Raw genomic sequence first — 8,035 nt, forward strand, 5'->3', positions numbered from 1 at the left:
TCAGAGAGGGAGGCTGATAGGGGAAAATGAGAAAAGAAACAAAAGTGGAAGAATGATTTAATGAGTTCTGGGAAGAAAGCGTGTAACTGAATTGAGGGTCTGATTGATGGGATGGGTTTTAGAAAGAAAATGGAATCTTGCTTTCTGCCTATGGACGCTGCCGTGTAAGCATCGTTGACATCTCCCCCTCCCCAGCCGTCATGTCTAAGTCAGAGTCTCCCAAAGAGCCCGAACAGCTGAGGAAGCTCTTCATTGGAGGTTTGAGCTTTGAAACAACCGATGACAGTCTGAGGAGCCATTGTGAGCAGTGGGGAACGCTCACAGACTGTGTGGTAATGAGGGATCCAAACACCAAGCGCTCCAGAGGCTTCGGGGTTGTCACGTATGCCACTGTGGAGGAGGTGGATGCAGCCATGAAGGCAAGGCCACAGGAGGTGGGTGGAAGAGTTGGGGAACCAAAGAGGGCCGTCTCAGGAGAAGACCAGGTCTCAAAGACCTGGTGAAAAAGATTTTTGTTGGTGGCATTAAAGGAGACACTGAAGAACATTGCCTAAGAGACTATTTTGAAAAGTATGGGAAAATTGAAGTGATTGAAATCATAACTGACCAAGGCAGTGGTAAAAAGAGAGGCTTTGCTTTAGTAAGCTTTGATGACCGTGACTCTGTAGACAAGACTGTCATTCAGAAAAACCACACTGTGAATGGCCACGACTGTGAAGTAAGGAAAGCCCTATCTCAGCAAGAGGTGGATAGTGCTTCATCCAGCCAAAGAGGTCAGAGTGGTTCTGGAAACTTTGGTGGTGGCCGTGGAGGAAACTTCAGTGGTCGAGCTGGCTTTGGTGGCAGCCGCGGTGGTGGTGGCTGTGGTGGCAGCGGGGATGGCTATGATGGATTCGGTAATGATGGGAGCAATTTTGGAGGTGGTGGAAGCTACAATAATTTTGTCAATTACAACAATCAGTCTTCAAATTTTGGACCCATGAAAGGAGGAAACTTTGGAGGCAGAAGTTCTGGCCCCTGTGGTGGTGGAGGCCAATACTTTGCCAAACCACGAAGCCAAGGTAGCTGTGGTGGTTCCAGCAGCAGCAGTAGCTATGGCAGTGACAGGAGGTTGTAATTACTGCCAGGAAACAAAGCTTAGCAGGAGAGGAGAGCCAGGGAAGTGACAGGGAAGCTCCAGGCTACCACAGATTTGTGAGCTCAGCCAAGCAGGGTGGTGGCAGGGCCTAGCTGCTACAAAGAAGACATGTTTTAGACAATACTCATGTGTATGGGCAAAAAACCCCTTGAGGACTGTATTTGTGACTAATTGTATAACAGGTTTAGTTTCTGTTCTGTGGAAAGTGTAAAGCATTTCAAAATAGATTTTTTTTGTTTTTTCTTAACATCTTTATTGGAATATAATTGCTTTACAATGGTGTGTTAGTTTCTGCTTTATAACAAAGTGAATCAGCTATACATATACATATCCAGCAAAGGGTTTTAATGTAGAGTTTTTTTTTGCACCCATGCTGTTGATTGCTAAATGTAGTAGTCTGATCATGACACTGAATAAATGTGTCTTTTTAAAAAATGTGCTGTGTAACGTTAGTCTACTCTGAAGCCATTTTGGTAAACTACCCCAACAGTGTGAAGTTAGAATTCCTTCAGGGTGATGCCAGTTTCCATTCAAAATTTATTTACAGCCTGCTTTGGTGGAGAAGCTATTGTCTTCAGAAACCTTGGTGTAGCTGAACTGACAGTTACTGTGTTGTGACCTGGAGTTCACCGTGAAAAGGGTGACCCAAGCAAAGTTATGGAGTTTTTTGGTTATTAATACGATTGTTGGCACATCCTATGCCATATATCTAAATTGAATTATGGTACCAGATAAAGTTATAGATGGGAATGAAGCTTGTGTATCATCCATTATCATGTGTAATCAATAAACTATTTAATACCCTCTTGAAAAAAAAAAAGAAAGAAAACAGAATCTTAAGGGAAGTTGGGAATGTCTGAAATGGTTCCTGGTTCATTCGTTTTCAATTAAAATTTTATGTGTAAAATTATGATCAGCCATTGCCAACGGGACGTGTAGCATCTCTGTTGATATTGTTTGCCGCTCCGTGGGCTTACAAGGATAATACAATTCAAAGTTGCCATTTACCCCCCAGGAGGAAAGCCTGGAAGTGATTAGGAAGAACCTTTCTTTGGTTGCTCTGAGTTGTAGCTAAGAGAGGGAAAAAAAGAACGAGGAAAATAGGTGCGTGCTGCCTATGGGCTGGAATCCCAGCAGTTTTACTGGCGTGAGTTCAACTCTGCCCATAGAGGCAGAGCTCCATGGGGGAAGATGGAGTGGACGAGAGGTGATAGCTGACTGAGGAGGCAAAAAACAGTCAGGGAGAGGACCTGAGACCTGAGCGTGATGATTCTCAGCCATGGGGTTGAAACATGACAGCATGACTCTTACTTGTCATGGGAAGTTATCAGCTCCAAGATACCTACAATGGGGACAGCTTGTACAGAGATGTGAATGTCAGATCAAGCTTTTGAGTATTACACCAAGGGTAGGAAGCATTAGAGGCATTGTAGCCAAGAGAAGTCTCTATCAGGGTTGCCTTAAGAAAGATCACTGTGTGACTGCATGATCAAGGTTCTCCAGGGAAACAACCAACAGGATACATATATAAGGAGATTTCTTGTAGGAATTGGCTTATGTGGTTATGGAGGCCAAGAAGGGCCACGATCTGCCGTCTGCAAGCTGGAGATCTAGGAAAGCAGGTGGTGGGCTGGTAATTCAGCCCAAGGCTGAAGCCTGAGAACTGGGGAAGAGTGGGGAGCTTTCTGAGTCTGAAAGCTTGAGAACAAGGAGCATTGGAATCTGAGGGGAGAAGATGGTCATCTTAGCTCCAGCAGAGAGAGCAGAGTCTCCCTTCCTCTACATTTTTCTGTTCTATTTGGACCCTCAACAGATTGGACGTTGCCCACCTACACTGGGGAGGGTGATCTGCTTTGCTTATCAGTTCACCAGTTCAAATGCTAATCTCTTCTTGAAACAGTATCTCAGGCCCAGGAATAATATTTTATAAGCTATCTGGGCATCCTGTAGCCCAGTCTAGTTGACACATAAAATTAACCATTACAGCTACTCTGCCAATATTGTCCCCTCTCTCCTCCCCAAAGCCTAGGTCACAAGAGAGACCATTCTTATTTATGCCCATGCAGAGGGTGGGGGATGTCTGGAGGTACCGTTGAAGTGGGGAGGAAATGTGGTCATGGGTCTTGACTAAAGTGTTGAGAGGAGGGCAGAGGAGTGGAGAGATTCAAAAGGGTATCAGCTGATACAAAGCCACACATACCTTTACAAGTGACTAGGGTTATACTGAGGCCATTTAGCACCCTGCACAAGGGCAGTATGGATCTTCACTTCAGACCTTTGGTCTGGTGACTGAGTTCTCTGAGGCTAGGTTTGGGTAGGGATTAAAATTTTTTTTTTAAATTTAGAAATAATTTTAGACTTACAGAAAAACTGGGAAAATGCAGAGAATTCCCTTACACCCAGCTTTTTGGCGTATAACTAGGAAGGAGTTCAAAGAACTGAGAGACATCTCTATAGTGCAGCTCCATTCTATTCTGCTTATTTAAGAGAACTGTTTTTCAAGACTTGTATTTATAAAAGCTGAAAAATAAGTAATGTTTATCTTTGTATGCATGAACTAATTTATACAAACATCCCATCCATCTCATTAAGCAACAAATTTACCATAAAATTTTGCTTTTCATGTGCTTTAATTATCCAAATTTATAATATTCTTACGTTATTTTCATCAATTACATGCTATTAATAATTATAATAATTCACCTAAAATAAACATTATTAGCACCTATTAGAGCCTTATAATCAAAGGAAATATTTTAAAAATCTATATTTCATTTATATGCGTATAAGTGGGAGTATGATAAAGTAATCAATAATAGTCTTTCAGCCATGAAAACACATTAGGAGAAAATTCAATGGTGGAAATGGGAAATAGAAACACAATTCTAGGAGAAAAAGGAATATGTAAATTTCTAGCTATTAAAGTGCTAGGTTCTTTTTTTTTTTTAACATCTTTACTGGAGTATAATTGCTTTACAATGGTGTGTTAGTTTCTGCTTTATAACAAAGTGAATCAGTTATACATATACATATATCCCCATATCTCTTCCCTCCCACCCCTCTAGGTGGTAACAAGGAGCTGAGCTGATCTCCCTGTGCTATGCGGCTGCTTCCCACTAGCTATCTATTTTACATTTGGTAGTGTACATATGTCCATGCCACTCTCTCACTTTGTCCCAGCTTACCCTTCCCCCTCCCCATGTCCTCAAGTCCATTCTCTAGTAGGTCTGCGTCTTTATTCCTGTCTTGCCCCTAGGTTCTTCATGACCTTTTAAAAAATTTTTTTTAGATTCCATATATATGTGTTAGCATACGGTATTTGTTTTTCCCTTTCTGACTTAACTTCACTCTGTATGACAGACTTGAGGTCTATCCACCTCACTACAAATAACTCAATTTCGTTTCTTTTTATGTAAGCTGAGTAATATTCCATTGTACATCTTCTTTATCCGTTCATCTGTCAATGGACATTTAGGTTGCTTCCATGTCCTGGCTATTGTAAATAGAGCTGTAATGAACATTGTGGTACATGACTCTTTTTGAATTATGGTTTTCTCAGGGTATACGCCCAGTAGTGGGTTTGCTGGGTTGTATGGTAGTTCTATTTTTAGTTTTTTAAGGAACTTCCATACTGTTCTCCATAGTGGCTGTATCAATTTACATTCCCACCAACAGTGCAGGAGGGTTCCCTTTTCTCCACACCCTCTCCAGCATTTATTGTTTGTAGATTTTTTGATGATGGCCATTCTGACCGGTGTGAGGTGATATCTCATTGTAGTTTTGATTTGCATTTCTCTAGTGATTAATGATGTTGAGCATTCTTTCATGTGGTTGTTGGCAATCTGTATATCTTCTTTGGAGAAATGTCTATTTAGGTTTTTTTTTTTTTTTTAATTATTTATTTATTTATGGCTGTGTTGGGTCTTCATTTCTGTGCGAGGGCTTTCTCCAGTTGTGGCAAGCGGGGGCCACTCTTCATCGCCGTGCGTGGGCCTCTCACTATCGCGGTCTCTCTTGTTGCGGAGCACAGGCTCCAGACGCGCAGGCTCAGTAGTTGTGGCTCACGGGCCTAGTTGCTCCGCGGCATGTGGGATCTTCCCGGACCAGGGCTCGAACCTGTGTCCCCTGCATTGGCAGGCAGATTCTCAACCACTGCGCCACCAGGGAAGCCCTATTTAGGTTTTAATAGCATCAAATTGCAAGGTACTTAAATTCTGTCAGATACATTTAAAAGGAGTATTGTAATATTTTTGTTTTAATTTGTCAGTATTTATAATATGCAAATTATATCCTTTGCTATTATACAAATCTAAGATAAAATAATTCAAGTGTCATCTTTGAAATGTGTATCATTTTCAAAATTCCTGGGGGATATGCAAAAACAAACAAACAAACAAAAAACAAATGAGTGAAAGCCACAGCTTTGGAGGATGCCTTGAGTCTGTGCTGTTCATCTTCTTGGGTAATTCCCTTTATCATATCCTTGCCACCTTTTACCAGGACAAGAGCCTGAACCCCCCAGGGTCTCTCCCTGGCTGAGCAGAATTGACTTTGCTGCCAAAGGGGCCTCCCTACAGACAAATATGGTCATGGAATCCCTTCAAAATCTCTGTTGGGTGTCATCCTACCTGCAGCTTGTTGCTGGGCTTGGTCAGCTTTTACATGAGTCATTAACTGAGACAGAAATATTGACTTGGATTTTACTCTTTCTTTCTCAATAAAGGTTTCTGCATTTAGATGGCATAGGACAGAGGTAGCAAATCAGTAGCCCCTGGACCATATCTGGCTTGAAGATGTGCTTGGTTTGAAATCTAAAACATTTAAAAATAGTTTAAAGGAGAAACACTGGAATCTTGCTAACAGTAAACTTTGTGGCATTTTAACTTGCCATATTTCCATCTCCCCTCCCAGCTCTGCAGTAGCCTTGGAAACCAACATCCCACAACAAAGGTGAAAGCCAGCAGACTAACAGCCATTGGAGGGGCAGAATAGGGTTGGAACTCCTCCAAAGACCCATTCCCAGAGAATTGTCATTATTTCACCTTCTAATGGTTCCCCATTCCCAAGAGTTGTCTTTATTTGACCTTAGAGCTTCCCCAGTGCAAACAAGAGGCATTTGTAAAAAACAATCAGCAGTGATGGTTTAGTATCACAGCTGCCTGAGATGATGATATCAGTGGGGCAAACAACAAGCTGACCAAAAAACTCAAAAGGAAAAGTTGGAGAATGATATTTCCGTTGGAGGTTTTGAAAAGCTCTGCTATATTCCTGGGAATCTAGAAGGTCACATGCATGCATAGGCTTATGAACAGCCATGCATACACAAGGCTGTTCATATGTTCAGGAAAGACCTGGGAAAACTCTAAGCTGTCATTCTGGCTTAAGGCTAAGGTAGAGTTGTCAAACTCCTGACTGAGTGTTGAAGTCAGGCCCCCAAATGCACACAGAGACCTTTGACAAAGAGTGGGAGAATTACTCGTTCCAGCCATTTAAAGAAATCTATGTACAACCATTAGCCAACCATTAAGCTAACTGAACAGAGACTTCACATATGATAATGAATACAGACTTTACATTATTAGTTCAGGAAAGTCACTAAACAAACAACAGAAGCTGCAACAACAACAAACAGCAACAAAAACAAGTTCTAGGGAGTGGAGAGAATCTGATTTCCAGAGTAGCCACATTATATTATTTAAAATGTCCAGTTTTCAACATGCAAAGCAACAAAAAAATATGGTCCACATATAGGGGAAAAGAAGTCAACAGACAACTGTCCTTGAGGAAGTTCACACACTGTACTTACTAAATAGCATTTAAATCAACTATTTTAAATATGTTTGAGGAACTAAAGGAAACCACATCTAAAAACCTAAAGCAACGTATGAGAGTAATATTACCAAATAAAGAATATCAATAAAAGAATTATAGAAAAGAACCAAAAGAAATTTTAGGGTTGAAAATTACAGTAACTGAAATGAAAAAAATTACTAGAGAGGCTCAACAGCAGATTTGAGTTGGTTGAAGAAAGAATCAGTGAACTTAAAGATATGTCAACTGATGGGACTTCTCTGGTGGTGCAGTGGTTAAGAATCTGCCTGCCAATGCAGAGGACAGGGGTTCAGGCCCTGGTCTAGGAAGATCCCACATGCCGTGGAGCAACTAAGCCTGTGCACCACAACTGCTCAGCCTGTGCTCTAGAGCCGTGAGCCACAACTACTGAAACCCGCACACCTAGAGCCCTTGCTCTGCAACAAGAGAAGCCACCACAATGAGAAGCCCGCACACCGCAACGAAGAGTAGCCCCTGCTCGCCACAACTAGAGAAAGCCTGCATGCAGCAACGAAAACCCAACGCAGCCCAAAATAAATAAATAAATTTAAAAAATTAAAAAAAAAGATATGTCAACTGAGAGTAGGGAATGGAAAGAAAAAAGAATGAAGAAAAATGAACAGAGCCTAAGAGACCTGTGGGATGCTGTCAAGCATACAAATATGCATAATGCAAGTCTCAGAGGAGAAGATAGAGAGGAAAGGACAGTAAGAATATTTGAAGAAATAATTGCTGAAAACTTTCCAAATTTGATGACAAATATTCATCTATATTTCCAAGAAATTCAGTGAACTCCAAGTACGACAAACTCAAAGAGATCCATACTTAGACAAATAATAATCAAACTGTCAAAAGCTGAAGACAAAGAGAGGATCTTGAAAGCAACAAGAGAAGTGACTCATCACATACAAGGGATCTTTGGTAAGATTAACAGATAATTTATTCATCAGAAATTGGGAACATATTTGTCAATTATACCACAATAAAGCTGAAAAAGAAGAGAAGTGGAGGACAGAAGGCAGTGGGTGGGAATATTCAAAATGCTGAAAGAAAATGTTTGTTAAT

At 41.1% G+C, this 8,035-nt stretch overlaps 1 pseudogene; it reads left to right on the top strand.

The window, feature by feature from the left end:
* The first annotated feature begins 200 nt into the window (after positions 1-200).
* On the top strand, positions 201-1,117 carry LOC132439185 (heterogeneous nuclear ribonucleoprotein A1-like; annotated as a pseudogene).
* Positions 1,118-8,035: the final 6,918 nt, after the last annotated feature.

This window comes from Delphinus delphis, chromosome 16, assembly GCF_949987515.2.
Source record: "Delphinus delphis chromosome 16, mDelDel1.2, whole genome shotgun sequence".
In the NCBI taxonomy this organism is placed as follows: Eukaryota; Metazoa; Chordata; class Mammalia; order Artiodactyla; family Delphinidae; genus Delphinus; species Delphinus delphis.